Below are 18211 nucleotides of genomic sequence, written 5' to 3'. Positions count from 1 at the left end.
CTTACATTGAAATATTTTACTTTTTATAAACTGTGTATTTTCTCATAAAATCGAGTATCAAAATAAAAGGAGATAAATAAGAAGAATAGAAAGAAGAAGAAAACGAAAAAGAAGGAGGAGGAATAAGAGTGAGAAGAAAGAAAAAAGATACGGAGGAGAAAGAAGAAGAACAAAATAAGGAGGTAGAAGAGGAAGAAAAGATAACGAAGAAAAAAACCTACCTACGGAAGAGCTGAAAGAACTTAGGGGTTGGAACACGGCAGATTGCCAAATGATCTGCGCATGCGCTAAGTTCCTGCTCGTCGAAGCGACTGACCAGGCTTTGGTCGCTTCAACGCACACGCATTGTGCCGCGCGCTGAACAGTCGCACGCTACGGCAGCGAAGGAGTTGAGTTTTCGATTTTTAATCTCGTTTGTGGGGTGGCTATTAGGCTGAATAATTTCGGAAGGAACGGGTTAAAACAGTTATAACCTGTGTGAACTTGAATCATATTTCATTGTAAATAAGAACTAAGATAATTGCTAATGATAATATTTTTAGAATTGTGCTGCCAAGAATGACTGAACAGCAGGCTTTCCAAAAAGTATTGTCAAAACCCTTGGGCTGAAGCCATGAATGTGGGTCAAAAGCCATTATGTGTGTGTGTTATCTCATTACCCAAAACAATTGCTCATTTATTAACATTGCATATTGAACATTTTACCTGTTTTACATCAATATAAACAATGTTAGTATACATATATTTATATATATATATATATACAAGCCGAAAGCTCGTAATAAAATCGTAAAATACAGCTACGTCTCACGTTCCTAGACCATTTTCTTCACGCCTATATATATATACACGTTTTAGAAACGGATTATATAAGTCTACTGTGGTATGCGCGATCTCCGTCTGTCTAGATCTGTGTATACCACTTTATACCGTACGTCAATGGTCGATGATTGTTTTATTTCATTGTCTCAACCTTCGTCTCAGTACATGCATATAAATGTTCCTCTATTTATTACCCTATATATTTATTTAGTTATTTTGTATGTTGTCTTTTATACAGGGCCCCCAGAAAAAAAGATATGTCAATACTAATGGGGCCCCCGTATTACAATAAAGCTTAATCAAATAATAATAATAATAATAATAATAATAATAATAATAATAATAATAATAATAATAATAATAATAATAACAATAATAATAGTGGGTTCTTGAATAGCGCTCATGTCTGTCAGACTTGACACTCTTAGTCTTAGTGTTCCGCAATTATTACCCCGGCTCTAGCATGGCTGCCATTATGGCGCTCTATAACATTTCAAGGAATTAATTCCTGCCAGGTATCCATTTACATCACCTGGGTGTTGAAAATGTATATTAATTTGCCAAAGGACAGTGCCGCGGTGGGACTCGAACCGCGGACCTTGTGAGCCCACACGCCGGTGACGTATCCGGCAAAACAAATCGTATATATCCAACAAAATTTATCATTTTTGCTCCACAGGCCGGCACGAATTTCACTTACTGAAGAGTCTTCAATCTCACTACTCATCCATTATGTAATGTTGCAGTGGACCATAATGAAGGCATGCTACAAACATTCAAGGGTAGAGTTGCTACATTGAATTTTGATGACAAATCGTCTTGCTATTGGTTCACTGGTCCATTGTCACAATTCGTTGCTGAAAGCCCCTTGGCGGGAAACAAGTACAACCTCATCAGCTCTATTCATTCGCTCTACTACACGGGTGACTTTGAGACGACCTTCACCCATGATCATCGTTTGTCAAAACGGTAGGTAGCGAATCGACATCATAATTTTGCTCCATCGGCTCTTGCAAATTTATCATATAAAATATTTAGAAATGCCGTTATAAAACACTCTGAACGAGTGAAAACGGACATGAATCGAAATACGATTTGTTTAAGTTCATAACTTTGTACATATTTATTGTAGCCTCTCAATTATTAAGATGATAAATAATCTCAACCCTAATAGTATACTTCCTGGCCTATACACCCTTCCTATCTGTTTAGTTTCGTGCAATTATTTTGATTAGAAGTGTTGAACGGGAAGGAGAAAGCTGCTCCCCGGTGAACATGTCCATGGAGTCATGGAGAAAAAAAGCAAAAATTTCAAAAATCAAAACTACATTAAAACTGAAGTGAGTGCTGGAGATATTAATGATCATTTTAAAATATTCACCTAATGATATACACCCGTTATACAATATTGGATCATCTGATGTTAGTTTAAGTTAAATTTCAATATGCATTTTTCACTATATGACATTGATTGTTATGCTGTGTTGTTATGCCAAGTTTGTCCATTTGTTTGTTCATTCGTTGTTGCTCACAGATAGCCTGATGTCAAAAACACAACACAAGTTACCTTGGCTGACAGAAAGCACTCAATCTAATGAACGACTTACTTCAAAGAATGTTCGAGAGTTCGCACAAAGTCAAGGGTATGATGTCACCACTGTTGATATACATGTACATTGGGACATCACCGAAGTGTTTAATGACCAGTCAGACTTTGGAAACAAACTCCTCGACTTCTTCAAGCAGGCGGCGTACTTTCGGCAGACGGCATCGGCTGAGTTGGTCGATGATTTGATGAGCTTTTGGCGTTCTGTTTCAACCGAAGATGATAATGATAATCCTGAATTCTAGCACATTCCATTTTTGGCGAAATCTATGCATGGATCTATCCTTATAACAAATATATTTTTCTGTAAGGTTTGTTTGGTTTAATTTGATAAGAAATAAATTAAAAGAAGGGAGTATCTCAAGAGATCTACATAAATATAATGTTTTCTTTGCAATGATAATACAATGATTCAATAGAGCATGCTGTTTGTCTTGTATTCCAAACAAGATCTCCTCGTCTGTCAATTGTAACCTTTCTTTATTAAATCTAGTATGCCACCATCTTAAAAATTCCTTCAAGTAATCACGTGTATATAAACATTCTACAAACAGGTGCTCAAACGTTTCTGACTCTTGTTTACAAAAAGAACACATTTCATTGTCTATCACTTTCATTGTTTCAGCTTTGCATTTACCAAAATAAAGCAACGTGTGTTTATTTTGGAATAATTTAGTTCTTGTATCAGGAATAATTCTAAAAGGTAATTCATATATAAAATCAAATTTTTCTTCATTTATTTCATATTCCGATCTCCAGTAGGTTTCTGAAGTAGGCTTTTGATATTTGTTTTCTTTTAGTACCATATTGATCATCTTTGTTGTCAATTTTGATACATAAATGTGTCTATTACGAAATATAATATAAGTATCCAGCTGTTTTGGTAAATGCCTACTTACAATACACTGAGCTTTCAACCTCTGTGGAATGGCAGAAACGACTGAGCGCCAAAGAAGATAATTCTTAAAACCATTCTGTTGCCACTTGGCAAAAACAATTAATTCTCCATTTTCATTAAACAAATCTTGTATATACCATATACCAATGTCAAATAATTCTTTTACACAGCAACTGTTACCAGCTATTCTTATTTGTCTATTGTTCTATATAATACTTTCTTGGGAAAGTCGATTATTGTTACACAGTTCTCTAAAGTCAAAATATGCATATAAAACCTTTTTTTAATGAAGGAAGATGTCTTAATTTTGAACAATCATTTTTGTAAAAGTTGCAATAAAGTAAAAATTGTCTACCATATTTTTTTCGTAAAGTGATTAGAAAATATATTCCATGAAGAATGCTCTTCTTCAAAAAGTCTAACTATCCATTTTATTCTTAGCGCCTTAAACATTGAATGAATGTCTATCATATTTAGACCCCCTTGAGAATACGGAGTAATCAATGACGACTTTTTTTTTTTAATACATAATTCCTTTTTCCGTTCCATAAAAATACATGTATAGTTTTTTTCTAATTCTTCCACCACATATTCCACAGGTAAAACGGACGCACAAAAAAAAATGAATTTTGATAATGCAGAACTTTTTTTAAATTTGTATTTTTCCTATGAAGGTAAGATTTCTTTTTCTCCATATATTTAACAATATCTTAACATCTTTAATACATTTATCGAAATTAAGTTTTAAAGCAGCATCGGTGTCATAAGAGAAACAAATTCCAAGACCCTTAATAGGTTTGTTCGGCCATTCAAACTCAAAGTATTCATCCTGTGACTCTCTATAATGAGCCCAACCACCTAGCTTTACTCTTATCTTTGTTGATTTTTAAGCCAGAAAATGAAGAAAAACTTTTAATAACTGACAAGGCCGCTTCAGCTGACACTTTATCCGCTAAAATCAATGTTGTATCATCTGCATATTAAGTCAACTTAATCATATGATCTTTTACAAGTATACTTTAATATCATGTCTTTATCTGATCTCACATGCAAGTGATTCAATACAGAGTATAAATAAATAATGCGACAAGGGATATCCCTGTCGGACACCTCTATGTAATTCAAAATATCCTGATGAATGTCCATTGCTACAAATACAACTGCTAATATTTGTGTAGAATGACCGAATACATTTTTGAAAATTCTGTCCAAACCCAAATTTATCAAAAGTATTGAAAAAAAGAATCCCTCTCCAGCGAATCAAATGCCTTTTGATAATCTAAGAATAAAAGCAGACCTAGAATGTAATTTTCTTTGGTATAGTAAGCAAATAACTACCGTTGGTGAAGGTGATGGGACAAGCTATCACTTCCGAGGCGATCTGGATGCAGCTATCTTTCCGAAGCGAAGCTGAGGAAAGATAGCGTATACATTCTGATCGACGAGGAAGTGATAGTTTGTCATCGCCTGAACCAAAAGGTGATTATTTGCTTTATATTCCACATCTAAAACAATTTAACTACAAAAAGAAAAGGACGTGTAAGCATTTACATAAAAGACACCATGCCCAAATTCACACCAAAAAAGTTAAACAGTTTAACCCAGCCCCTTGAGAATACGGTGCGCGCATGTGTTTGTTTTAATTGCGCTCATTGGGAATGCGCGCTTAATTACGCCTGTTTTAGTACGCGTTTGGATAATCAATAGTGAAAGTGCGTTGCCCTGTGTAGATAGTACCTCTATCTTCCGTGAAAGTGCGTTGCACTGTGTAGATAGTAGTACTATTTACACAGTGTAACGAACCTTTTGCTTCTCCCATCAATAATGGTCGAACTATCTTTCATCACGTGATTTACTTTTCACCAATCGTAGAGCAAGATTCTTAGTATGTGGAATATAAAACATAGTATCTATAATGGTTCGAATTGATTCTCCTATGTAACGGCCTTTTATGAAACCTGTCTGACATGAATTTATTAGCCTTGGTAGAAATTTACATAAACGGATACAATTTTAATATCAGCATTGAGTAGTGATATTGGTCTCCAATTTTCCAGGTACCGTTCATCTTTCCCTTCTTTTCTAATCAGAGTGATAATTGCTTGTTTTTGCGAAGTTGAAAATTCTCCTCTTTCCAAACTTGTACTCACTGATTCTAAATAGATATCTTCTAACATATTCCAAAATGTTCTGTAAATTTCGACAGGAAGGACGTCATTTCCAGGACTTTTATTTGCAGCCATACTATACAAAGCTTCCTTAATTTCTTCTTATTTAATGATTTTTCAAGAATATTTCTCTCTACCTCATTTAGAGAAGGTGTACATAGATTTTGCAAGAATTTCTTGGCCTCATAACTTGCACCATCATTCAACCTTGACATACACAATGTCTCATAAAACTGTTTCTGTGTTTTCAAAATATCTTGCTGATTTGTAATCAACTTATTTGTATCTTTTATTATTGAATTGAATTGAATTCAATCATTCTATTTTTTCATTACTGCAATAGTTTCACACACAAAATGTGATATTTGAGGAGCAAAATCTTGCAACATTTAAAACATTTAAACACAATTTTGTAGTTATAAAAGGTGAACTCTGGCCCGTGAAGGTACTGTGTCCCATTTGCAGGCCAATAAATGAAAAGGTTAACTTCCAACGGCATTTGCAAGACAATAATAATTTAAAACTCCCCTCAAAATGAAAGGGCTTGAAAATGGCTTTATGGGAAAATAACGACCATTAGTTGTCGAGTCGACTTAAGTGATTGCAATTAACCAAGTAATAGTCTGATTTTAAGACCCTTTTACCCAATAATCGTACGTTTTCGTGCAGCACAAAGATGCAATCAGTTTACTTTTGGCCAAAGAAGTGGGTTATTGATGTAGACAAATGCTTATGAACCTGTTACAGCTCATTTTATGACGGTGAAGTTTAGAAGGTAAACGGGTTTCCTTGCATAATTTGAATAATTTGAATTTGAATTTGGTTCGACTGGAAATAACCCCACAAACCAGTTATCAACTGTTGAAACTCGAAATATGCCAACAGTCAGTTATCAACTGGCCAACTGGAAATATGCAAACATACCAGTTATCAACGGGTGCAACTGAATATATGCCCACAGACCAGTCTCTCTTTTTTTCTCTTCATTTCATTGTAGGAACTATACCTGCACCTAACACAATAAGGTCATAATGGTTGTGGGTAAACTGAATAAGTTTCCGTGTGCCCAGCTTGCCATGACTATGAACGGAAATTCCTCTCATAAAAGTCGTTTGAACATCTGTGTAGTATAACAGTGGGTATACAAACGCAATTTTGGCGTTGGCATTGTTAACTTTATCAACTGAACTAAGCAGTGCTTATACAAATCCCTTTTCGTTCGAAAAGCACACTTGCGTCTGTACAATTCGTCTACAGCTGTCTGCACAACTAAAGTTGAAAATGTCTGCTGCTATTTCTAATATAAAACCTCTGACAGAATATCATGAACGCTACGAAGATGTTTATTGCAATGCTTTTTTCAAAGTGGCTCAGAAAGATGTTCGTCTCGAAAAGGTGATTCAATATTTTGATTCCACAGTGATGAAGAAGCTTACTGATGTCTTTGGGGATGGTGAAGAGTTCAGTCTACTGGGTGTAGGAGTCGGAGAAGGTATATACTTTTGATAAAATTAGTATATTTCAAATTAGGATGATTGTAGTCTTGACTGAATATAGATTGTTTGCGATTGTTGTGTATACTGTCTGTGCTTAGATGTCAAGGAGGGCGTAACTGACATTGAGTGGATCGAGTCGGCAGAGTCCCCAACGACGTATAAAAAAGTGTGCCCAATTTGGAAGCTTCTTATTGAAGAGTTATAACCTATGCAACCTTTAATCATATTCCGTTGTTTAGAAGAACTTATACTCTGTGTAATGATATCATTTTTATATTTGTGCTTCCAAGGGTTTGGGCTGAAGTAATGAATGCCAGTGGTTCAAAAACCATTATTTTTTTGTGTTATCTCATCCCCAAAACTATACATTGCTCTTTTATTTACATTGAATATTAGGCAGTTAAAGAACAAAAAGGTGTTAATATCAAGTCAAACTCAAGGAAATGTTTTTTTACAATATTCTCCTTTTTATGATGGTTACAATCCTGATTTCCTTTGATTCCCTTGTTTTTAAGGTAACCTTCTCATTGAGTGATACAAAATAGTGTTAATTTGGAATGTTATATATTTTCAAATAAAATCAACTTAGATTTCTTTGATGTTTATCATCATATGTGCTCTTTCTTGCATTTAGGTGCAGTAACCTTTGAGTTTTCATATGTTATTCGAGATAATTGCAATGACGATCTTCGTCATTTCTCTGTTTTCGTTCACATTAATCTTCCCTTTAAATCTTCTTCTTCTTTACAGTGATGTTCTTCGTCATCACATTGTTTTCGTTCACATTCTTCCCAATTAATATATATATTTCTTTTCGTTAGGAAATCCTTTCGTTTTGCACGTAGTGCTTGTTATTCCTAGTAAGGTATTTTTCCCTTGCTCGATTCCTTTCAAATTTTGTAGGCGCAATCTTTGATATCCAATCTAGGTCACCTTTGTTTTCGTTTATTGAAATCACCCATGCGTGACCTTCCAGGCGCCATTTTGTCCGTTTTAATATAAGGCCCTTTTTCGCCCTACCTATCTCCCCTTTCCTAGAAGCTACCAACTTCTTACAAATTGCTCTGAATAGTCCGAGAGAAGCTTTTTTCGTTTGAAACGTAGAAACACGGGCACCATTGCACGCATGTCGTTATGACACATTTGCAATTCTAGATATTATTATTAATGTTATTATTATGAATACGAACATAATGAATGAGATAATGATGAATATTATTAAAAGTAGTTTTATTATATCATTATTATCATCAGCATCATCAGCATGATCCTTATTATCCTGATTATCTTTTGCGATACGCCGTGTGCCCTTGATTGATTGCTTTACTACATCTATGAGATGGCTATCAAAACTATCGATTCGTTGTTAAAACATTTTAAGGAGAAAAGAGGTAACATTCGAATACATATTTTAAATTTAAAAAAATAAAATAAATGAACCTAATTAATACGAGGAAACATGAGAATATATATTTCAAATTGAAGGAAAAAAATAGAAAAAAGAAACAAGTAGAGCATACAGTCATGACAATACACAATATGTCATCAATTAATGTCTTTAAGACTACCTTTATTTGCATCTGGCTAGAGTTTTGCTTGGGTATTTCATACTGGATGATTAACTTATTCACATGATCGCATTAGATAGAAGTGAACGGTCTCATGCTTAACGACGTTGGATTATTATTCTTATTTTTTTCATCATCTCTCGGTGCTCTTTGAATAAAGTATAGCTTTTATTGTTAGGCTTCCTGGAAACCCTTTGATTTCCGGTGGCTCTGCCCCCTGGACCCCACCAAGGGCCCTAAGGCGGACGGCTTGATGCTAATCTGACGGTAATTTAATGCTTAAAACCCCTGAGCTTCTGGGTTCTCGGCCCCCTGGACGTGAGGTGTCCTGCCAGTGTCACAAATAAGGTATCAAAATATGTTCATCTGACCGTAATTAAATGCCTAAAACCACTAAGTTTCCGGGGCTCCACCCCTCGTCCCCACCGGGGGCTCTAAGGCGGGCCCCTGCATGCTTGTCTGACCGTTATAAAATTCTTAAAACCCCTGAGTTTCTGGGGGCTCCACCCCTGGACCCCACGCCAATTAGTTACCTGCCAGTGTCACAAATAAGCTATAATTATGCTCATCTTACGTAATTAAATGCCTAAAGCCCTGAGCTTGCTGGGCTCTGCCCACCGAACCCAACCAATGGCCATAAGGCGGGCCCCTGGATGCTCATCTGACCGTTTATATTTCCCGAGCCTCCGGGGGCTCCTACTCCTGGACTCCACGTTAATTCGCGACCTGCAAGTGTCGCAAATGAGGTTTAAAAATATGCTCATCTGACCGTAATTTATTGCCCTAAACCCCTGAGCTTCCGTTGGCTCACCCCCTGGACCCCACGCCAATTCGTGACCTGCCAGTGTCACAAATAAGGTATAAAATTATGCTCATCTGACGATAAATAAGCTTCTGGGGGCTCTGCCCTCTGGAGCCAACACTAATTTGTGTCCTACCAGTGTCACAAATAAAGTATGAAAATATGCTCATCTGATCGTTATTTATTGCCCAAAACCCCTGAGCTTCCGGGGGCTCTGCCCCCTGGACCCCACACCAATTCGTGACCTACCAGTGTCACAAATAAGATATGAAAATATGCTTATCTGACCGTTATTTATTGTCCAAAACCGCTGAGCTTCCGAGGGCTCCTCCCCCTGGACCCTAAGCCAATTCGTGACCTGCCTGGGTCACAAATAAAGTATAAATTATGCACATCTGACGATAATTTAATGTATAAAACCCCTGAGCTTTCGGGGGCTCCGCCCCCTAGACCCAACACCAATTTGTGTCATGCCAGTGTCACAAATAAGGTATCAAAATATGCTCATCTGACCGTTATTTATTGCCCAAAACCCCTGAGGTTCCGGGGGCTCAGCCCCCTGGACCCCACGCCAATACGTGACCTGCCAGTGTCACTAATAAGGAATAAAAATATGCTCATCTGACTGTAATTTATTGCCCTAAACCCCTGAGCTTCCGTGGGCTCACCCCCTGGACCCCACGCCAATTCGTGACCTGCCAGTGTCACAAGTAAGGTATCAAAATATGCTCATCTGACCGTTATTTATTGCCTTAAACCCCTGAGCTTCCGTGGGCTCACCCCCTGGACCCCACGCAAATTCGTGACCTGCCAGTGTCACAAATAAGGTATCAAAATATGCTCATCTGACCGTTATTTATTGCCCAAAACCCCTGAGGTTCCGGGGCTCCGTCCCCTGGACCCCACGCCAATACGTGACCTACCAGTGTCACTAATAAGGAATAAAATTATGCTGATCTGCTGTAATTTATTGCCCTAAACCCCTGAGCTTCCGTTGGCTCACCCCCTGGACCCCACGCCAATTCGTGACCTGCCAGTGTCACAAGTAAGGTATCAAAATATGCTCATCTGACCGTTATTTATTGCCTTAAACCCCTGAGCTTCCGTGGGCTCACCCCCTGGACCCCACGCAAATTCGTGACCTGCCAGTGTCACAAATAAGGTATCAAAATATGCTCATCTGACCGTTATTTATTGCCCAAAACCCCTGAGGTTCCGGGGCTCCGTCCCCTGGACCCCACGCCAATACGTGACCTACCAGTGTCACTAATAAGGAATAAAATTATGCTGATCTGCTGTAATTTATTGCCCTAAACCCCTGAGCTTCCGTTGGCTCACCCCCTGGACCCCACGCCAATTCGTGACCTGCCAGTGTCACAAATAAGATATAACATTATGCTCATCTGACGATAAATTGATGTATAAAACCCGGTAACCCGACACATGCTCCGCCGACGATTGCTCCGCCGACATTTACTCCGCAAAACGCGACAATTGCTCCGCGACATTTGCTCCTCGACATTTGCTCCGCCGACAATTGCTCCGCCGACATTTGCTCCGCCGACATATGCTCCGCCGACATTTGCTCCGCCGACATTTGCTCCGCCGACAATTACTCCGCCGACAATTGCTCCGCCGACATTTGCTCCGCCGACAATTGCTCCGCCGACAATTGCTCCGCAAAACGCGACGATTGCTCCGGTGACAAATTCTCCTCGAACGACAGTTGCTCCGCCGACATTTGCTCCACCGACAATTGCTCCGCAAAAAGCGATAATTGCTCCGGTGACATTTGCTCCGCCGACAATTGCTCCGCCAACAGTTGCTCCGCCGACATTTGCTCCGCCTGAAGCGACACTTGCTCCGGTGACAATGTTGATGATAATGATAATAACTAGATTTGTAATACTTGTTTTGAACAAGACTAGGTGGGCTGGTCTAACTAAAATTTGAGACAAAATAAAGGGCAAATTTAAGATAGCTTATTGTCTCAGCTACAACATACTCGAAGTTCAGCGTAAACCTAGCTAAAACGACGGAGATATTGCTCGCGAAAGACGGGAATGTAGAATCCAGTTTTGAAAAAAGTCATGTCCCATAGAGAATACACGCAAAAAGTGAAAAATTGATATTCCTCCTTTAATCGCAAAAATACGCCATGATGCTTTTGTCAAAATGAAAAATTGTGAAGACTGCATTCGTAGAAGATTGTCCCAGCTAGAACATATCAAAAATTGAAGACAAAATTGATCAATATTTACAGAGATACAATCATTTTTCAAAAAAAAATGCTGACGTCATAATATGCAAATTGAAATTATGAGTTCGGAGGCCATTATGATGACGTCGTGAGTTAATTGAGGGTCAAATGAGACATGAAATCATATCTCCGATTCATACTCTATCAACATATGAAAAAATAGGGGTCACCTTACATTCTAAAGAGCTACAATGGATTTTGTAAGGGCATGATTTTTTCCCTTATATGCTATGTATTACAAGAGCTCGCACGCACGGACATGTATCTTAAACGGACCCTCACTCCGTTATTAAAGGTATTACAAAGTTGTGGTATGGGGTCATGAATTTGGTTCAAATTAACAATTTCGGAAGCATATGCATGTGTTCCTACAATATTCATTGATCGTTGTCGCGGTTGAAATCTAGTCTAAAGTTATGAAATTATAAATAATAAACTCTTAATGTTGTATAGCTCCCTCTCAAGGTCAATATATTAATTTAGCTATGAAACAATGTTTATTGACTGAAATCGACCGATTAGCTATTCCCGTTTGGAAATTATATATCACAACTACATACTCTGAAATTTCCATGGTCGCAGCTACCATTGTACGGCCATAGGCGCTATTTGAAATTTATCAAAATTTACCGGGAGCATCGGTAAATGTTTATATTCAATTTTTCTCGAAAACAGAAGAGTTTTAGGGGCTAATTTTTTTTAGTGCTTATAATACATCCACAGGGGCATCCAAATATAACAAAATTGTAAAGAATCACTATCCACCCAATTTTCAAAATTTTCCAAAAATTGGTATTACCTTTAATGGTCAGAAAAAGGTGAACAAGGTATCAAAATGCTTGAAAAAATGTGCTAAATATGATGACGAAGAAAATTTGGCGATTCTGTTTTGCACAAATGTCAGAACGCGCGTAAACGCGCGCGCATGCGCGTGTGCGAGATATTTTATAAAATGCTTTAAATGGCCTAAAACGTATGCTAAATGATTTTGAGGTTTTTTTTTGCATTTTGAAATTTTGCGCGCGGACGTACGCGTACGCGCACATTTTTTTGACCTTATATTGACCGGACGAATATTGACCTTAATCATGATAAATATGAATCAAAAATGGCTTTTGGTTATGAAGATATGATCATGAGTTGATTTTCAGAAAAAAATACAAAATGGCGCCTAGATGACGTCATCAGTGAAGGTCATAGTTGAAAACGTAATTGTGTTTTGTACATATGCCTATACATATATGTGTGCCAAATTTGAGCCATTTTCAAGTAATCGTGCTTACAAAAAAGTGGTTTGAAATAAGTAAAATAAATAATAAAAGCAATTCTAACGAAATTATAAGGTGTTCTGTACGCTATACAGCCCACCTGATAATAAAGGCAGTTTTAACAAAATTATAAGGAGGTCTGTATTAGATACAGCCCACCTAATAATAAAGGCAATTTTAACAAAATTATAAGGTGGTCTGTATTAGATACAGCCCACCTGATAATAAATAAAGGCAATTCTAACGAAATTATAAGGTGGTCTGTACGATATACAGCCCACCTGATAAATAAATAAAGGTAATTCTAACGAAATTATAAGGTGGTCTGTACGATATACAGCCCACCTGATGAATAAATAAATAATAAAGGCGATTTTAACAAAATTATAAGTTGGTCTGTATAAGATACAGCCAACCTGATAATAAAGGCAAATCTAACGAAATTATAAGGTGGTCTGTACGATATATAGCCCACCTGATAATAAATAAATAAATAAACAAAGGCAATTCTAACGAAATTATAAGGTGGTCTGTACGATATACAGCCCACCTGATAATTACAAAAATAAAATTAGTAACACCACCAACCATAATAATCATTGTTGTCATTATTATTGTGATACTGCTTCTAGTACTACTCCTACTACATGTACTAGGAAGAAGGAGGGGAAGAGGAAGAATCTTATTGTTTATTTTTTGTATTATCGAGGCATACAAATGCGCAGGGAGGTAAGAGAGGGAAAAGTAAGGCGACGAAGAGGGAGAGAGAGAGAGAGGGAGAGAGAACGAGAGGGGGTAGCCTATGGCCCGGGTTCAAATTCAGTTCTCTTTAATTTATTTGACCCAGTACTGATGATCATAATTTTATCTACCATGTGATTGCCATGTGAACGCCACACCGAATAGCACTAGCTCACATTTTGTTATTGTTGTCAAGACCTTATTGGCATCCAGCCAGTAGATTTTCATCATGTGTTTGATCTTGTATTGAAAAAAAGATCAAACACATCATCATAATCTACAGAGTGCAACCAAAAAATTCTTAACAACAATTGAAATTTCTTTCAGGAAGCCTGACACTAAAAGCTGTTTTTGATTCAAAGAGCATCGTAGAGACGATGAACAAATAAGAATAATAATACATTCAATAATACATTTTCCCCGCCAAATAATCCGAACAAAAGAATCAACCGAGGGTAATCAACTGTTAAACGAATGTATCATGAGTCCTTGAAAAATTAATTAATACTGCTTGTCAAATATTATTGAAGAACAGCAAAGGCGAACGCGATTGTCGCTGCAATTCAGAAATCATTGCTTGCATTGCTTTTCTCTCAAAATTACCATGAGATATCAAGCTACATAGAACTATGATCGACACAAAAGATATTGTCTTGAAAACAGTCAGAAACATTAGAACTTGAATGAATAAAACATAATGCAAATGAATAAGACTAGAATGAATAGGACACAAGTTCATTTCTACCATTTAAATCATCACGTACCAAATACCTGGGCAAAATTCGAACCAGATGCATTTAATGGTAAGCTTAAAGACAATGATTCATGACAATTGTCAATTGTCATGAGTTTATCGTCTAGACGTATTGCAAAAGATAATCAGAATAATAATGATCAGAATGATACCTCTACTTTTAGGCCTATTTCTTCATGTACATGAACATTTGCATGTGCATTTCTTCATGTACTATACTACACTACTGCCGTTGTAGATTATGCTGATAATACAGATGATAATAATGATATGATAACAATTATGATAATACTTTATACTTATACTAATCGTCATCAAAATCATCACGTTCATATTCATCATAAAGATAACAATAATAATAATTATAATAATTACAATAATAACTTATATTAACGATAATAATCATGATAAGGATAATAATCACAATAACAAACATAATAATTACAAAAATAACATTAGTAACACCACCAACCATAATAATCATTGTTGTCATTATTATTGTGATACTGCTTCTAGTACTACTCCTACTACATGTACTAGGAAGAAGGAGGAGAAGAGGAAGAATCTTATTGTTTATTTTGTATTATCGAGGCATACAAATGCACAGGGAGGTAAGAGAGGGAAAAGTAAGGCGACGAAGAGGGAGAGAGAGAGGGAGAGAGAACGAGAGGGGGTACCCTATGGCCCGGGTACAAATTCAGTTCTCTTTAATTTATTTGAACCAGTACTGATGATCATAATTTTATCTACCATGTGATTGCCAAGTGTACGCCACACCGAATAGCACTAGCTCGCATTTTGTTATTGTTGTCAAGAACTTATTGGCATGCAGCCAGTAGATTTTCTTCATGTGTTTGATCTTGTATTGAAAAAAAGATCAAACACATCATCATAATCTACAGAGTGCAACCAAAACATTCTTAACAACAATTGAAATTTCTTTCAGGAAGCCTAACACTAAAAGCTGTTTTTGATTCAAAGGGCATCGTAGAGACGATGAAAAAATAAGAATAATAATACATTCACTAATACATTTTCAATAATACATTTTCCCCGCCAAATAATCCCACAAAAGAATCAACCGAGGGTAATCAACTGTTAAACGAATGTATCTTGAGTCCTTGAAAAATTAATTAATACTGCTTGTCAAATATTATTGAAGAACAGCAAAGGCGAACGCGATTGTCGCTGCAATTCAGAAATCATTGCTTGCATTGCTTTTCTCTCAAAATTACCGTGAGATATCAAGCTACATAGAACTATGATCGACAAAAAAAATATTGTCTTGAAAACAGTCAGAAACATTAGAACTTGAATGAATAAAACATAATGCAAATGAATAAGACTAGAATGAATAGGACACAAGTTCATTTCTACCATTTAAATCATCACGTACCAAATACCTTTAATTCGTCACTTTGACGAATTAGGTGATACGTATGCTATTTTTGTATCATGAAAGTGTGTCGATGATGATCTAATGATAATATTCATAAATACGATAATAAAGATATTGATGATGATGATTTATTTGTTTTAAATGACGATGAAAATGATTAAAAGTGGTATAGCGCCCCCTTCATGAATTCGATAGACAATTGTTATATGATTAATTTACTAAACAAGCTCAAATTTTCGCCTGATTGCAGAGCCTACCAATCATTGAACTGATATTTCGACGCACTACATACGCAACATAATGAACAAGTCTAGACTGGAATGTAGTATCATTCACCTCCCATAGGCATAAGACGGATATTAAGCAAACAATCTAATGACGTCATCAAAATGAATAAATATTGGTAATAATCTTGTGAAGAATTGTCTCAGCTACAATGTATCAAAATTTAGAAGAAAATTAATCAATATTTGCAGAGATACAATCATTTTCTGTAAATATGTTGACGTCATAATATGCAAATTCGTATTTTGACTTCCAAGGCCATTATGATGACGTTACAATGTACTTAATGGCCAAATGAGAAATGAAATCATATCTCCGACTCATTTAATCAAAATAAAAGAACAATTGGGGGTCTAGGTGCATCCCAAAGAGCTGTGATGGATTTTGTGTAATCATGTTTTTGCCTATATATGCTCTGTATTACATGTGCTCGTGCACACGGCAATTTATCTTAAAGTTGATATTCATTGATTTTAAAAACTAAATTTATTTTATTATTGCAAAGTTGAAACTTTGATTCGACAAGGTTATCAAAATTCAATGCTTGGAAATATTCGAAGTAACGATTATTATAAATTACAAAACGCTTAAATACAGCATGGGCATAGCACCGGAAGAGCTCTCCGAACGCTACTGAGATTTGTGAGATCACAGTATGGACATGACTTGCACAAGCAGACGATGCCCCATGACATCTCACACATTTTCAGTACCTGTGTTTTCATCTTTTCTTGAGTCCTTTCTCTTACTTCACTACCGTCATCCTGATACAACGAATCGTCTTCCTTTCTCTATATTTTGATGAAACGCCAAAATTTCAGCGCTTCGCGCAGGAGGGGAAAACTTCATTTAGACGAGTCGAGAACGGTACAATAAATCGTCTTCTTTTCCTCATAATTTAGGGAGGCCTAACACCGACACCCCCTAACGAGCGCGCTTCGCTTGCTCACTACCGCCCCTCCCTAAAATGAGATCCTAGCTCCGCGCCTGCATTAAAATATATAGCTATGATGTTGACTAGGTTGACAAAATAATTCGTATATTTATGTCGTCGAGGAAATTGATCATTTGCGCATACGCAAGTACTATAGATAGTCCATAGGAAAAACAATTTAGCCTTCGGCCCCGGGTTTATAGGGTTATTTGTAGATATTGAGACACTTAATTTTGTCGGTAATTGGTGGCTAGTTTTGTCGGTAATCGTTGGCCTCTACACCCCCCCCCCCCCCCACTGAAAAAGGTCTAGCGACGCCCCTGATACAATGTATTAGGTCATCGTGGAAGTTCTAGAAAGCAACAGGGGAGGGATCAAAATAAGCTTTGAAGGGCACTTATACGTAAAGAAGAGAACCCATTCAGACGGGAAAATTAGATGGCAGCCTTTTTGCTTATTCCCATTTATACAAATCATTTTGTTGCAGTTTGATGTCAGTTCTTCACGATAAGCCAATTGCTCTTCTTCCGGTGGTTCCGTGAGTCCCTTAAAGTCAGTGAAAACAAAGTACTCGAATGAGACGGGGTGTTTTACACACTAATATATTATATAGTAAAGCTGCATACACTTAACTGAAGGAAAGAAACCTATAGAAGACGGACTGGATATTATTGAAAATACTATCTAAACAAGAATGTACTACATGTACTACATTACGTTACAATTTCACGAGAGAACTAGAGCTCGACAGGGGAAGGAAAGAAGAAGTGATGAAACTGAAAGAAGACTAATAGCATGAGAGGAAAGAAAAGAGCTAAGAAGACAAGAAAAGGGTGTAAAAAGGAAAAGAAAGAGCAAGAGAGAGAGAGAGAGATATATCCTTGAGCTTTTGATCGGCTAATGAGTAATAAATGAAACAGATTTTGAGCGGAGTAATTATCTTTCGCTGGAGAACTTGCATAAGGAGCTAAAACTTGATGTTTTTTTAAATCAAACATTATGGGGAATAGCAAAAAAAACGGCTGAGCATTTATTGCACTAATTGCCAGAGGAGCATTCATGTCTTTTACGAGGCCGCACTTTGGATCAGAGAGCAATTTAATTGTCGGCGGAGCGTTGTCTTTTGCGGGGTACTTTTGGGGAGAAGCAACAATTATAGTCGTAGTAGCCTTTGTATTTTACGGGGCACTTTTTTAGCGGAGCAAATGTC

The sequence above is a fragment of the Strongylocentrotus purpuratus genome, unplaced genomic scaffold, assembly GCF_000002235.5.
Source record: "Strongylocentrotus purpuratus isolate Spur 01 unplaced genomic scaffold, Spur_5.0 spur5_scaffold_21, whole genome shotgun sequence".
In the NCBI taxonomy this organism is placed as follows: Eukaryota; Metazoa; Echinodermata; class Echinoidea; order Camarodonta; family Strongylocentrotidae; genus Strongylocentrotus; species Strongylocentrotus purpuratus.
This window is presented reverse-complemented; position numbering follows the sequence as displayed.